General features: G+C 49.6%; 1 pseudogene; it reads right to left on the bottom strand.

The window, feature by feature from the left end:
• Positions 1–4,396: 4,396 nt before the first annotated feature.
• Positions 4,397–16,860, bottom strand: part of LOC123041713 (uncharacterized) — a 42,905-nt pseudogene continuing 30,441 nt past the window's right edge.

The following is a 16,860-nucleotide window of genomic DNA, read 5'->3' as shown; positions in this document are numbered from 1 at the left end:
GGGCCGGTCTAACTTAGCATAAGTAAACCGGGGCTCAAAAATAAAAAGCTGTCCTTAGAACATAACTTGATCAAATAGCCATTAGCCCCCAAGTGCCAAGTTGAATACTTGTATTGAGCTTGGGACTTTGTAATCTAGCAATATACAAAAAATTGAAGGTGCATTAGCCCCCAAGTATCAGGCATATAACTTTGTTATGTGGTTGATACTTCCATTTCTTGGATCGCCTGTGCAAAGCTTAAAATGCCATCTGTATGCAGGCTGAAGTGAAAATCAAGGAGGACCAGATTGCCGATTTGCAGGAGGCCCTAAAGACCCAGCAGGCTGAAACAGATAAGGCCAAGCAAGAATTAACCAGCGCTTTGAGCACTGCGGAACGGCTGAAAGAAAGGCTTCAAGAAAGAGCGGGCTGACTGGGCCACTGAGAAGGCCGGTTTAACCAAAAGAGCAGAAAACGCTGAAGCGGCCCTTAAACCGGTGGTGGATGAACTGACGGCCGTACAGCGGCAAATACACTCCATGACTGCTGCAATCTTTGGTAAGCTCCTTGTAACTTCTGTGATAAATTTGAATCTGCTGTATCGTAAATCCGGTTTGAGACCATTCCAATTTTGTTTGTAGGCACACGTATTGGGCACTTAGGAAATGATGTGCGGAAGAAATTGAAAGCTGCCTACACCTTGGTGGAACAATTGTATACCGGAGCCCAACGGATCATCACCACAGCTTCTCACAACAACCCGGCGCCCTCTTTAATCCAGGACACTCTTAGCAAGCTTGTCAATGCTTCCAGCCCGGATTGAGGAGCTGAAAAAATCCGCTGCCCGAACCGGAGCCATCAATGCCTTAATCCGGGCAAAGGCATGGGTGCCCGACTTTGATCCTGTGGAAGCAGCTCAAGGCTATCCCAGTCTGAAAGAAGATGGCTCTGAATTCAACGAAGAGGATTTAAGGGCCATAAACCGTGCAGTGCGCCCGCTGGCTTGCCAGCTAGCTGAAGAGGCAGATTCGACGCATTATCAAGCGGAATATAATAATCAAAACAAGCGAGTGCCGGCCCCAACTGTTGAAGCGGAGAATCTGATTCCTCCAATCCGTAAGCACACTTACGCCCCTGATATTGAACCGTCTTCCCTGATCCATGAAGAGGCTGTTTTCCAAGCTTTAATGGGAATCGACTGGACCACTGTTGATTTCCAGCCAATGGGTAGAGACGAAGAAGCTGAAGCGGCGGAGGATGAGGAGCAGGCTTGAACCGGAAGCCGGTTTGAAGTGCTATTTGCAAAAACAATGATTTTGTTTGAACACCGTGCTGCCTTGTAATAGGATAGTTAAAACTTCTGCCCGGAATATGCCTTCGTGCATAAGTACTGAAGCTTTTGCTTGAAAACTTTAATTCATATTTCCTGCAATCAGAAAAATTTGAACTTCGGTGGCGGTTATACCGTCAACCGGATTATGATCTTGATATGTGTATCAAATAAATGATACATAAATACCTGCCATGTTTGAGCATAAAGCTGGCTTTAGCCAAGCCTGAAGCGGTGGTTTTATAAACCATTACCGTCAAAAATGGAGAAAGTAGCTCCCGTACAAACCGTACTGACTTAATACGAGCCCCCTGGTTACTCCATGATGTTAACAGGGAAAAGGTAAACCAGGCAGACTCCTCCGGATTAAAAAGGGGGATCAAAAATCATTGGCTGAACCAGAAAAAATATACTTGTTGACACAAAGAAATCCAACAAAAGCAAAGAACGAACAAACCATGAAAACAACATGGAAGCAAAGTAATGATAAAAACCATTTGCAAAAATATGCTATACTGAGCTGTTCAGATGGTATTACCATGGTCGGACAGGATCAAGGCCCCCAATAGGAGTGACAATGATTCAAGTCAGCCAGGTCCCCAAATGACTCGTGGCATATATGCCAGATCAAGAGGCGTGGCAATGGTTCGGGCCCAACCATGCCCCCAAGTGATTTTGTGGCCTTAGGCCGACCAAGAGGCGTGACTGGTTCAGACTTGACCAAGTCCCCAAATGATCTGGTGGCTGTCGCCTATCAAAGGGTGTTCGTTGGTTCGGACATGACCAAGGCCCCCAGTGATATATAAAAAACAAATGTCAAGGGGTAAACCGGAGGCCGCTTTAAACAGAACCACTCCGTGTAACCTCGCATGATGAGAAAGACAGAGACCCCGCTTTAGCTGAGGCTCCGGTTTGATATATCAAAGATAATATATACATTGTCATGATATGTACATAGATAGAGCCGATGGCTCAAGTATAGTAAGGCCGAAGATGAGCTATATTCCACGGCCTATTGGTCTCCTCTTCTGATGTACGTGAGTCTTGATGTCCTCGAATATCAATCAGATAGTACGACCCGTTGTGCAAATTCTTGCTGACCACGAAAGGTCCCTCCCAAGGTGGGGATAACTTGTGCATATCCGTTTGATCTTGGATGAGTCGAAGCACCAAATCTCCTTCTTGAAAAGTTCTGGTTCTAACCCGGCGACTGTGATAGCGACGAAGATCTTGCTGGTAAATCGCCGAACGGGCAGCCGCTATATCACGCTCCTCGTCCAATAGGTCCAAAGCATCTTGCCGTGCTGTCTCATTGTCTGCTTCAACATAAGCTGCCACACGAGGCGAATCGTGCCGGATGTCACTAGGGAGAACTGCCTCTGCTCCATAGACCATGAAAAATGGCGTGTATCCTGTGGACCGGTTTGGCGTAGTATTGATACTCCATAATACAGATGGTAGCTCTTCAACCCAACATCCTGGTGTTCTTTGCAATGGGACCAAAAGCCGGGGTTTGATGCCTCGCAAGATTTCCTGATTAGCTCGTTCTGCCTGTCCATTGGACTGGGGGTGTGCCACTGACGACACGTCAAGTCGGATGTGCTCACGTTCACAGAACTCCTTCATAGCACCCTTGGATAAATTGGTACCATTGTCAGTAATGATACTGTGTGGAAAACCAAACCGGAAAATCACCTTCTTGATGAACTGCACCGCTGTTGCTGCATCACACTTGCTGACAGGCTCCGCTTCAACCCACTTGGTAAATTTGTCAACTGCCACCAAAAGGTGGGTTTTCTTATCCTTGGATCTTTTAAAAGGCCCAACCATATCCAGCCCCCAAGTTGCAAACGGCCATGTTATTGGGATCATCCTCAATTCTTGAGCCGGCACATGAGCACGCCTTGAAAATTTCTGACATCCATCACACCGTTTAACCAAGTCCTCCGCATCAGCGTGCGCTGTCAACCAGTAGAACCCGTGACGAAACGCCTTTGCCACCAGAGACTTTGAACCGGCGTGGTGTCCACAATCCCCTTCATGGATTTCTCTTAAGATTTCACAGCCTTCCTCAGGAGAAACACAACGTTGAAACGCCCCTGATACACTGCAATGATGTAATTCACCATTGACAATCGTCATAGACTTGGATCGCCGGACTATCTGCCTGGCCAGAATCTCATCCTCTGGTAACTCCCCCGGTTCATGTACGCAAGATAAGGAACTGTCCAATCCGGAATAACATGCAGGGCTGCCACCAATTGAGCCTCCGGATCAGGGATAGCCAAATCCACCTCACCTGGGAGCTTGACTGACGGGTTGTGCAACACGTCCAAAAAGACGTTAGGCGGGACCGGTTTACGCTGAGAGCCCAACCGGCTTAAAGCATCCGCCGCTTCATTCTTCCGACGGTCCACATGATCCACTTGATAACCCTTGAAACAACCTGCAATATTATCCACTTCCCGACGATATGCAGCCATGAGCGGGTCCTTAGAATCCCAAGTGCCAGACACCTGTTGAGCCACTAGGTCCGAGTCACCAAAGCACTTAACCCGGCTTAAATTCATCTCTTTAGCCATCCGGAGGCCATGGAGCAAGGCTTCGTACTCAGCTGCATTATTAGTACAAGGGAACATTAAGCGGAGAACATAACAAAACTTATCACCTCGTGGGGAAGTTAATACGACTCCAGCCCCCGAGCCTTCCAATTGCCTGGATCCGTCAAAATGAATAGTCCAATATGTGTGATCCGGCTTCTCCTCTGGTGCTTGTAACTCCGTCCAGTCATTGATGAAATCAACAAGTGCTTGAGACTTCACTGCCGTCCGAGGCACGTACTTCAGTCCATGTGGCCCAAGCTCTATAGCCCACTTGGCAATCCGGCCAGTCGCCTCCCGGTTCTGTATAATATCACCCAAGGGAGCTGAACTGACCACTGTGATGGGGTGCCCTTGAAAATACTGCTTCAACTTCCGACTGGCCATAAAAACTCCATAGACCAGCTTCTGCCAATGCGGATACCTTTGCTTGGATTCAATAAGCACCTCGCTGATATAATAAACCGGCCGCTGAACCGGATATTCCTTGCCTGCCTCTTTGCGTTCCACCACAATAGCCACGCTAACTGCCCGAGCATTGGCCGCTACGTATAATAATAGTGGCTCCTTGTCGACCGGAGCTGCAAGAACAGGCGGATTGGCTAACTGCCGCTTCAGGTCCTCAAATGCCTCATCAGCAGCTGGACTCCAGACGAAATTGTCTGTCTTCCTCAGCATTTGATACAAAGGGATAGCCTTCTCCCCGAGGCGGCTGATAAACCGGCTCAGCGCAGCAATTCGGCCCGCCAAACGCTGAACATCATTGATACACTTCGGTTTAGCTAGGGATGTAATAGCCGTAATCTTCTCCGGATTAGCCTCAATTCCTCTGTTAGACACCAGAAAACCCAATAACTTGCCTGCCGGAACACCAAAAACACACTTGGCCGGATTAAGCATCATCCTGTAAGCTCGCAAGTTGTCAAAGGTCTCCTTCAAATCATCCACCAGCGTCTCCTTCTGTCTTGATTTTACTACAATATCATCCACATAGGCGTGCACATTGCGGCCGATCTGCTCATGCAGGCAATTCTGTACACACCGTTGATAGGTGGCTTGGGCACTCTTGAGCCCGAAGGGCATAGATACATAGCAGAAGGCTCCAAAGGGAGTAATAAATGCTGTTTTCTCCTGGTCCTTAACCGCCATCTTGATCTGATGATATCCAGAGTATGCATCCAAAAAACTCAAACGCTCACAACCCGCCGTGGCATCAATGATCTGGTCAATACGGGGGAGGGCAAAAGGATCTGCCGGACAGGCTTTGTTAAGATCTGTGTAATCCACACACATACGCCAAGTGCCGTTTTTCTTAAGAACCAGCACCGGATTAGCAAGCCACTCTGGATGGAACACCTCAATAATAAAACCAGCTGCTAAAAGCCTGGCCACTTCCTCTCCAATGGCTTTGCGTCTTTCTTCGTTAAACCGGCGGAGGAACTGTTTCACCGGTTTATACTTAGGATCCACATTAAGAGTGTGCTCAGCGAGTTCCCTCGGTACACCTGGCATGTCAGACGGCTTCCATGCAAAAATGTCCCGATTCTCACGGATGAACTCGATGAGCGCGCTTTCCTATTTGGGATCCAGGTTGGCACTGATAGTGAACTGCTTGGACGAATCGCCGGGCACGAAGTCAACAAGCTTGGTCTCAGCTGCCGATTTGAACTTCAGATCTGAATCATGCTCTGTAGTTGGCTTCTTTAAAGGGGTCATATCCGCCGGATCAACATTGTCCTTATAATACTTCAACTCCTCCGTGGCACAGACTGACTCTGCATAAGCCGCATCACCCTCTTCACATTCCAAAGCGATCCTACGGTTCCCGTGAACTGTTATCGTCCCCTTGTAACCCGGCATCTTGAGCTGTAAATAGATATAACAAGGCCGCGCCATGAACTTGGCATAAGCCGGCCGCCCAAACAGGGCGTGATACGGGCTCCGGATCTTCACCACTTCGAAGTTTAATTTTTCCGACCGAGAATCGTGCTCGTCCCCAAAAGCCACATCTAGGGTTATCTTGCCAACAGGATATGCAGATTTGCCTGGCACAACACCATGGAATACCGTATTCGACGGTCTGAGATCCTTGTCTGTTAGTCCCATGCGCCGGAATGTCTCATAGTATAGTATGTTAATACTGCTTCCTCCATCCATGAGCACCTTGGTGAACTTATAACCCCCCACCTGAGGGTCCACTACTAATGCTAACTGGCCCGGATTATCAACCCGGGGCGGGTGATCTTCTCTGCTCCACACGATGGGCTGCTCTGACCAGCGTAAGTAACGTGGTAAGGCCGGTTCAACAGAATTCACCGCTCGCTTGTGGAGTTTTCGGTCGCGCTTATCCAAGCCAGTTGTGAAGACATGGTATTGCCCATTGCTCAACTGCTTTGGCTGGCTCTGATAACCTGACTGCTGCTGCTGCTGCTGCTGGCCGTTTTGATTACTCTGGCTATTGTGACCGCCCTGATTGAAACCTGAACCGGAAGCTCCATCGTGACCCGGGCCGTGTAAACCGGATCCTGAACCGCCACCTGACCCATGGTCATACCGGAAGGCATTAGAGTTTTTAAACTCCCGCATAATATAACAATCCTTCCAAAGGTGGTTAGCTGGTGTCTCCTTCGTCCCGTGCTTTGGGCAAGGCTGATTCAACAAATAATTCAAACGGCTTGCGTTAGGATTGGGGGTCCCATTACGATCTGCCGCTTTACCTCTACGCCGCTGCCCCCTGTCCTGTGCATTAGCGTTGGCCACAAAATCCATGCTACCCTCCGCCTTGCGTTTGCCTCCGTTTCCATGACCCGCCGGTTTGTACTGCTGCTGTTTAGAGTTGCTATTCTTCCTTCCCTTCCCTGTTTCATCATCATCAGGTTCGGGATCCTTGGTACTGTCCGAATCGGCATACTTTACTAAAGCAGCCATGAGGGTTCCCATGTCATTACAGAACCGCTTCATGCGTCCCAATTTCAATTTTAGAGGCTCAAACCGGCAGTTGCCTTCCAGAGTTAAGATCGCAGAGTCAGCATTAATCCTGTCAGATGAGTGCAAAATTTCTGAAACGCGGCGCACCCAACGGGTCGTTGATTCTCCTTCCTCCTGGACACAAGCCGCCAGGTCTACTATGGACTTGGGCTGCTTACATGTATCTTTAAATTCTGTATAAACCGGGCCCGCAATTGGGCCCATGAGCTGATAGAATTGGGTGGCAGGCTCTTTAACCAAGTACGAGCCGTGCCCTCAAGCATCATGGTGAAGTATTTCGCACATGCGGCCTCATCCACATCCAGCATCTCCATGGCCATCTCATAACTCTCTACCCATGCTTCAGGGGGTAAATCAGCGGTGTAATTCGGCACCTTGCGTGGACCCTTGAAATCTTTAGGCAGGCGCACATTACGTAAAGCTGGGATTAAGCAAGGCACTCCCAAAGCGGATGTGATCCCTGGTCCGGCAAAGGTTGTAGAACGAACCGGTGTAAATTGGCCCGCATTATCCTGTGCTGCTAACTCGGCCTCCCTTTGTGCCCGGGCCCGGTCCACCACATCCTGAGCATCTCCAACACCACCTGCCGGGTTATTACCACGGGCCGCTTCACGGCCTCGCGCATTGCTTGATATGGCCGGTTCCTCCATGCGCCTGCTATAGCTCCGGCCCGGACGGGGCGTAGAATGAATCCGATCACGGCTGTATGAGTATGCCTCCTGCTGAATCAGCGCAGTCCGAAGAAGCTCCTTAACCCGGCGTGTCTCTATCGCTTGCGGAGAATCCCCTTCGACTGGGATGGCCTCTAACCGTGCAGCGGCCGCAACAAGGTTGTCCATAGGATTAGAATAATGACCTGGGGGCGTCTGGACCGGCGGAAAATTCATAATGTTCTGCTGAGGGGGTTCCATCAGGCGAGGTTGGACCGGCTCCCCTCGTCCTGGTGCCTCGATCCGGTTTGTCTCCGGGTACTGCGGCGGATTACTGGGCCCAGCCCCTGGAGTGTGAAAGAGATTTCGGGGGTCAAACCCTGACGGCAGGCGTGATCTGTGCTTCCGCTTCAAAACCTCCTGTGATGCGTTCTGGTCAAGCATGAGTTTATAGGCCTGGGCGTCCAAAGCGGCCCGTTCTGCAGTCATCCTGTCTTTTTCTGCTGCCAGATCCGCTTTGGCTTGCACGATCTGCTCTTTCACCTTTGCGATTTCTGCATTATGGGCCTCCTGATCCGCCGGATTGTCCTCTGCCATAAGCGCAGCTAGTGCATCAAACAGATCAGTTAGAACTTGAACCGGCGGGCGCACAAGGCCTCCTGCCCCTGCTGCGGCTGCCGCTGCTGATCCGGAGAGCATTGCTGCGGCGGTCGAAGAGTGATTCGCCGCCTGTGTGCCAGCCATGAATATTCCAACCCGGTTGACCTGGCCTGGGGGGTCCGGAATACTGTCGCCATCGGAACAGCCCCTAATCTTGTCGTCTTGCAACTGGTATAGCGATTCGGTCTCTCCGGTCGAGGACTCGTTATCAGAATAGATGACGGTCTCATTACCGCGTTCTGACTCGTCCTCACGCTCACCTTCGTGGACGACTCCAACGAAGACATGTTTCACGGCCGGTTTAACGCGGGTAGATCTCGCACGCTGAGCCGTCTCGATGAGGTTGGTGCAGATGTCCGACTCAGGCCCAGGCTCACCGATTTTGCCAATGAAAACGTGTATGCCACGAAAGGGGACCCGGTACCCGTACTCGATTGACTCGGCCTCGGGACCCCATCCTGCGTCGTCGATGTAGATCCTACCCCGACGACTCTTGGTCATCCGGCCCACAACATAGCCTTCGAGTCCCTTGAGCTTGCCCTCCAAGATCGTCAAACCATCGTGCGATAGCCCCACGGTGGGCGCCAACTGTCGTGGATTTGTCACGGCAGATGTCCTAGCGAAAGGACTTAGTCGTGGAGCCATCGCTACGAGTTTACTTGAAGGGGTTTTATACTAGTTCGGCCCCTTCGATGAAGGTAAAAGCCTACGTCTAGTTGTGATGGAATTGATATGATCTCGATGGCTAGGGAGCAAACAAGCTTCGCCTAGGCTCGAGTTGTGGTTGTCTGTCTTGAACCGCCACCGGGTCGTCCCCTTATATACACGGGTGACGCCCGTCGGTCCATAGAGTCCTAACCAGTTTATACTCGTATTCCGGTTGCTATCTCCCTGTTCCTTACTTACAATACAAGTCATACATCAGGCCGGTTTACGGCTACATGCTCTAACCGACTACATGCCTTGGGCCTTCATCTGTTTACGCCACTAATGAAGCTAACCCGGCCCAAGTAGGCCGGTTTACGCCTAGTGGTAATATCCCCAACAGTAACCGAATGTTTTTTGGAGTCCTGGATGAGATCCCAGACGTCACGAGGAGTCTCGGAATGGTTGGGAGGTAACGATTTATATATGGTAAGTTGTTTCAAGGTTCTAGAAAAAGTTTTAGTTTTTTTGGTATTATACCGGGAAGCTTCCAGAAGGTTCCAAAAACTTCCAATGGAGTCTGGAAGTCCACCAAGGGTTCCACCATGGCCCAAGGGTTAGCGTGGGATGAGGGGAGGCTTCCTTGACTTATTGGGCTAGGCGCACAAGTCCCTCAAGGCCCATGTGTCTTGGGAGAGGTGGAAATTCCAACTATGTTGGGAAAGGAGGGAATTGGACTAGGAGTCCAACTCCTCACCCTTGGTGCACCCCTAGGGCTTGGAGGGCTCACCACCAAGCCCCTTCACCTATATATGGAGGAGAGGGGGCGCCCAAAACAGGACACACAAGCCCTTGGTTGCGCCCTAGGGTTTGGAGGGGCTGTTCCCCATGCCCCTCCACCTATATATAGAGGGGAGGGGGGCGCCCCAAGAGGATACACCAAGCCCTTGGCGTCCCTCTCTCTCCTGTTACTCCATAGTTCCACCGCCTTGTCCCGGCGACGCTTAGCATGCATTGTCGGTGCTACGCCACCACCATCACCACCACGCCGTCGTGTTGGTTGTGATCCCATCTACTTCTCCTCTCCCACTTGCTGAATCAAGAAGGAGGAGACGTCATCAACACGCACGTGTGGTAAACTCGGAGGTGTCGTTTGTTTGGCACTAGATCGGTTGGATCTTGATCGGATCATGAAGAGTACTGTCGATGTTAAAATTGACAGATCTTAGGTAGGGGGCCCAAGCTGTATGTCCGAGGATCAATGGTAACAATGGAAAAAGGGACACAATGTTTGCCCAGGTTCGGGCCCTCTTGAAGGAGGTAAAACCCTACTTCATGATTGATTATATTCGATGAGTATGGGGGTTACAAGAGTTGATCTACCTCGAGATCGTAATGGCTAAATCCTAGATTGTATAGCCTATGAATGTTATGATGATCCTCTCTTCGGTCTAAGCCCTCCAGTTTATATACACATCGGAGGGGCCTAGGGTTGTACAAAGTCGGTTTATAGGAAAGGAAACAGTATATCCGGACACTTAATCTTGCTGTACACGCATACATGAGTCCCAACCGAACACGGGAGGTGGCCTTCTTCCTTTACCTCAACATCCCATCAATCCGGCCCATATTGAATATACCGAATGCTTGAGGACCCCTTAGTCCAGGACTCCCTCAAGTACGATGATACGTCTCCAACGTATCTATAATTTATGAAGCATTCATGCTACTTTATTACCTGTTTTGAATGTTTATGGGCTTTATTATACACTTTTATATTATTTTTGGGACTAACCTATTAACCGGAGGCCCAACCCATATTGCTGTTTTCTTGCCTATTTCAGTGTTTCGAAGAAAAGGAATATCAAATGGAGCCCAAACGGAATGAAACCTTCGGGGAAGTTATTTTTGGAACAGAAGCAATCCAGGGAACTTGGAGTGCAAGCCAGGGAAGCTTCGAGGAGGCCACGAGATAGGGGGGCGCGCCCACCCCCCTGGGTGCACCCTCCACCCTCGTGGGCCCCTCGTGGCTCCCCCGACCGACTTCTTTCGCCTATATATTCCCATATAGCCTAAAACCATCGAAGAACACAATAGATCAGGAGTTCCGCCGCCGCAAGCCTCTGTAGCCACCAAAAACCTCTCGGGAGCCTATTCCGGCACCCTGCCGGAGGGGGAATCCATCACCTGTGGCCATCTTCATCATCCCGGCACTCTCCATGATGCGGAGGGAGTAGTTCAACCTCGGGGCTGAGGGTATGTACCAGTAGCTATATGTTTGATCTCTCTCTCTCTCGTGTTCTCTCTATGGCACAATCTTGATGTATCGCGAGCTTTGCTATTATAGTTGGATCTTATGATGTTTCTCCCCCTCTACTCTCTTGTAATGGATTGAGTTTTCCCTTTGAAGTTATCTTATCGGATTGAGTCTTTAAGGATTTGAGAAGACTTGATGTATGTCTTGCCGTGCTTATCTGTGGTGACAATGGGATATTCACATGATCTACTTGATGTATGTTTTGGTGATCAACTTGCGGGTTCCGCCCATGAACCTATGCATAGGGGTTGGCACACGTTTTCTTCTTGACTCTCTGGTAGAAACTTTGGGGCACTCTTTGAAGTAATTTGTGTTGGTTGAATAGATGAATCTGAGATTGTGTGATGCATATCGTATAATCATGCCCACGGATACTTGAGGTGACAATGGAGTATCTAGGTGACATTAGGGTTTTGGTTGATTTGTGTCTTAAGGTGTTATTCTAGTACGGACTCTATGATAGATCAAATGGAAAGAATAGCTTCATGTTATTTTACTACGGACTCTTGAATAGATAGAACAGAAAGGATAAGTTTGAGGTGGTTTCGTACCCTACCATACTCTCTTCGTTTGTTCTCCGCTATTAGTGGCTTTGGAGTGACTCTTTGTTGCATGTTGAGGGATAGTTATATGATCCAATTATGTTATTATTGTTGAGAGAACTTGCACTAGTGAAAGTATGAACCTTAGGCCTTGTTTCCTAGCATTGCAATACCGTTTGTGCTCACTTTTATCATTAGTTACCTTGCTGTTTTTATATTTTCAGATTACAAATACTCATATCTACCATCCATATTGCACTTGTATCACCATCTTTTCGCCGAACTAGTGCACCTATACAATTTACTATTGTATTGGGTGTGTTGGGGACACAAGAGACTCTTTGTTATTTGGTTGCAGGGTTGCTTTAGAGAGACCATCTTCATCCTATGCCTCCTACAGATTGATAAGCCTTAGGTCATCCACTTGAGGGAAATTTTCTACTGTCCTAAAAACCTCTGCACTTGGAGGCCCAACAATGTCTACAAGAAGAAGGTTGTGTAGTGGACATCAAGCTCTTTTCTGGCGCCGTTGCCGGGGAGGCTAGGTAAGCGGCACTCACACCCCGTCAACTAAGCTCTTTTCTAGCGCAGTTGCCGGGGAGGTGAGTGCTTGAAGGTATATCTTTAGATCTTGCAATCGAATCTTTTTGTTTCTTGTTTTATCACTAGTTTAGTTTATAAAAGAAAACTAGAAAAAATGTAATTGAGTTTGCCTCATACGCTTCATGTTTTTAATATCTTTCGCGAAAATGATGGGAAGGAAAATTGTGCTCAATTGCTAAAAGAAGAATGCATTAAAATGTTTGGTACTGTATCTTTGTATGATGAGCATGATTGCAATGTTGTTAGTATGAATTCCTTGAATATCCATGATGCTAATGATATGCAAAGCCACAAGCTTGGGGAAGCTATGTTTGATGAAGATGATATTTTTTGTCCCCCAAGTTTTGGTGAGAATATTTATTATGATGAAAGCATGCCTCCTATTTATGATGATTATATTGATGAAAGTGGGTTTGGAAGGGTGTCAACTTTAGGAAGTAGTGATCCCACTATTTTGGAGGATGTTGAATATTATTGTGATAATTATGAAAGTGGATTTGGAGAGGTCATGACTTTATTTAGTGATGAATCCACTATTTTGGAAGAGGTTCTAATTGATTATGAGAACAAAGTTGCTATCCATGATGATTATTGTGATGACTTGTATGCTATTAAGAATAATGATAACCATGAAACTTGTCATCATGATTTTAGTTTTCAATTGGATTATGCCTCACAAGATAATTATTTTACTGAGTTTGCTCCCACTACTATTCATGAGAAGAAATTTGCTTATGTGGAGAGTAGTAAATTTTCTATGCAAGTAGATCATGAAAAGAATGCTTTAGGTGTTGGTTATATTGTTGAATTCATTCATGATGCTACTGAAAATTATTATGAGGGAGGAACATATGCTTGTAGGAATTGCAATAATGTCAAGTTTCCTCTCTATGTGCTTAAAATCTTGAAACTATGCTTGCTTTGCCTTCCTATGCTAGTTGATTATTGTTCTTGTCGGTGTCAAAACCGGCGGATCTCGGGTAGGGAGTCCCGAACTGTGCGTCTAGGCGGATGGTAACAAGAGACAAGGGACACGATGTTTTTACCCAGGTTCGGGCCCTCTTGGTGGAGGTAAAACCCTACTCATGCTTGATTAATATTGATGATATGGGTAGTACAAGAGTAGATCTACCACGAGCAAAGGAGGCTAAACCCTAGAAGCTAGCCTATGGTATGATTGTTGTTCGTCCTATGGACTAAAACTCTCCGGTTTATATAGACACCGGAGAGCTCTAGGGTTACATAGAGTCGGTTACAATGGTAGGAGATCTACATATCTGTATCGCCAAGCTTGCCTTCCACGCCAAGGAAAGTCCCATTCGGACACGGGACGAAGTCTTCAATCTTGTATCTTCATAGTCTTGGAGTCCAGCCAATGATGATAGTTCGGCTATCCGGACACCCCCTAGTCCAGGACTCCCTCAGTAGCCCCTAAACCAGGCTTCAATGACGACGAGTCCGGCGCGCATATTGTCTTCGGCATTGCAAGGCGGGTTCCTCCTCCGAATAATTCACAGAAGATTTTGAACACCAGGATAGTGTCCGGCTCTGCAAAATAAATTCCACATTCCACCGTAGGGAGAATAATATTTACACAAGTTCAATTTGCTGATGTATTTCGTGGCATGACATCACACCACGGCCAAGCCCTTACTCGAATCGTTTTTATTGTTCCACCTCCGCACGTTTAGCGAAGCGGTTTCTTTGGCACGTCTTGTCAAAGCAGAGATCGTGTCCCCTTATTCCTGGATCCTCATCAATACGGACATGGGTAACCCAACCGCGCCATTGATTGTGGCGCTTGGGAGATAAGCGAGTTTTACCGGGCTGGTGGGGATGCATAGTTTCGTCCGCCCATATATAAGGGGATAAGGATCCACCTTTTTACCTACGCCTTCTTCCTCCTTTGCTTATCCATCTCCGCGCACTCGAGCTCCAGCGCCCAAGTCCGCACATCTCACCTCAACCTTCTCCAACCATGTCCAGAGCGGGAGGCAAGTGGATGGCCTCCTCCGTCACGGAGGGGCACATCAAAAAGCTGCGCAAGGCCGGATATTTGTCCAGCGATATCGCGCACTGGCTCCCCGATGAGGGGCAGCTCACCCCCACCCCCAAGCCCCATGAGAGGGTGGTGTTCCTTCACCATTTCCTCCATGGACTGGGCTTCCCACTTCACCCGTTTGTCCGGGGGCTCATGTTCTACTATGGCCTGGATTTCCATGATCTGGCCCCGAATTTTATCCTCAACATCTCAACGTTTCTCGTCGTGTGCGAGGCCTTCCTCTGCATCCAACCCCACTTCGGCTTATGGCTAAAGACTTTTAATGTCAAGCCGAAGGTAGTGGGTGGCCGCCAAGCGGAGTGCGGAGGCGCCATGGTGGGCAAGATGCCCAACGTCACCTGGCTCGAGGGCGCCTTCGTGGAAACCATCAAAGGATGGCAATCGGGGTGGTTCTACATCACCGAGCCACGTGACCCTAAATGGGCAGCGGCCCCCAAATTCAGATCTGGCATCCCCACACGGCTCACCTCCTGGAAAGAGAAGGGCCTGTCGTGGGGCGATTCGGAGGAGCTGACCGGACTCCAATCCTGTCTCCAGACCCTGGTGAACAAGAAGCTCAAGCTTGTCAATGTAGTCCAGGTCATGCTCATCCACCGGATTCTCCCGTGCCAACAGCGGGATTTCAACTTGTGGGAGTTCGATCCGGCACAGCACCAGACCTTGAGCAGGCTCTTCGACACTACGTACGAAGAGGCCTGGAGGGTGCTATTCAAGGGCGCCGAGGCCCCCGCAACCGCTACCGAAGATTGCGGATTCACTCGCAGCGTCAGGCTGGCGAGGTAAGCTATATTACCCTTTACGGGACACATGTTTTCCATAGTTTGATTCTATGCGGGATCTAAACTCCCATTACCTTTAACAGGCCTGGCAGAAGACATCTGGGCAGGTTAACTATCCGGCTCCCCTTCCAGAAGACCCAGCGGATGCCCGTTTGACGGGGCTGCTAGTCCCGGCGCCCTACGTGGTGCCGGAGAAGAAGGCCAAGAAGAAGGCCACGGGAACCCGGAGGAGTTCCCGGCGCCAGGTGTTATCGGACTCATCGTCCGATGACTCCGAGGCGGACTCCTCCCACGAAGGCGAGGAGGAGAAGAACGAGGCCTCTCGCCCAGCGGGGGGAGAGAAGAAGAGGAAGGCTTCCCCAACGGTGGAGGCCGAAGGGTCCAAGAAGGGAAGGACCCTTCTTCCGGACTGTTCCACCAACACCGACGACGGCGAAGAGGAGTGGCCGAGATCGTAAGTGTCCGGACTCCAGAATAACTCATGATTTTTCTTTCGTTGCATAGTGTCTTCTAACACCGAATACAACCATGTAGTCCGCCCAGGGACGATCTCCCTGCTTCGTCGAGCGGGTCCCTGGGTTCATCGGATGTGAATAGTGCTTCACTTCCGACCGCCTCCTCCCCTCGTGACGTAGGCGACGCCGGGGTGGGGTCCCAGAAGGGGACCAGCCAGGAGGAGGAGGCCCCGGAGGTGCTGCAGGGCAACCTCCCGGACTTTGGACCAGACTCCGTGCCGGAACCTTTGGTGGTTCCGGAGTCCGGCGGGCGGCCCCTTTGTAAGAAGGGCGAGACAGCAACGCCGGTGGCCTCCGTCCTACCGGAGGTGCCGGATAACTTGCTGGAGGCGCTCAACGGCGCTTCCATCAACGAGGAGCACCGCACTGTCATGAGGGCGGTGATTTAAAAGGTTCAGTCCGCCAAGAGCGGGCTGACCGAATCCTGCACTAGCCTTCTAACAGGCTTTGAGGTATGTAATTAAGATATGTAAAAATAGTACCGCATAGACAGTAGCCCCTGATGCTCGGTTCGGTGTTCGGAAAGAAAAGCCGAACTGAGGATCTAAAAAGATATACGCAGGAGTCTAACACAAATATGTCAATATGGGAATGCAGGCTGCGCTGCTGACCTCTGCCGCACTGACTACAGAGGTCAATGCCTTGAAGCAGAGCCTCGAGCGGTCTGAGATCGAGCTCGGTCGTGCCAAGAAGCAGCTCGAGGACAAGGAAGGTAAGTAACACCTTATTAAAGTTGTACCTTATAGAAAAGGATTTTGGTTGCAAAAAATGACCGAAATAACGCGGGTACTCCAGGGGCTACGAACGAGGTGGCGACCCTGAAGGAGGCGGTGTCCGCGGCCGAACGCAATGCGGCCGCGGAACGCACCGAGCGAGAGAATCAGGAGGTGCGGGTGGCGGAGGTACGGCAAGAGCTCCAGGCTCTCGTGGAAAAACACGAGAGTCTGGAGCGTGACTTGAAGACTCGAGAGTCCGAGCTCGCGTCGGCTCTTGAGAGTGCCAAAGCCGCTAAGGCCGAAGCCCAAAAGGCCCTCCAGGAGATCGAGGCAGTAAAGAAGATAGCGGCGGGTAAGGCATTCTTCATGCAAAGCAAGCATGTAAAAGTGAATTACTTGTTACTTACCCGAATTCGGAGCTCTCCAGGGGCGTTCGCAAATCTGCCCCGTACCGTGTCCGATGCTGCCGCGTT

The sequence above is a fragment of the Triticum aestivum genome, chromosome 2B (assembly GCF_018294505.1).
Source record: "Triticum aestivum cultivar Chinese Spring chromosome 2B, IWGSC CS RefSeq v2.1, whole genome shotgun sequence".
In the NCBI taxonomy this organism is placed as follows: Eukaryota; Viridiplantae; Streptophyta; class Magnoliopsida; order Poales; family Poaceae; genus Triticum; species Triticum aestivum.
This window is presented reverse-complemented; position numbering and strand designations above follow the sequence as displayed.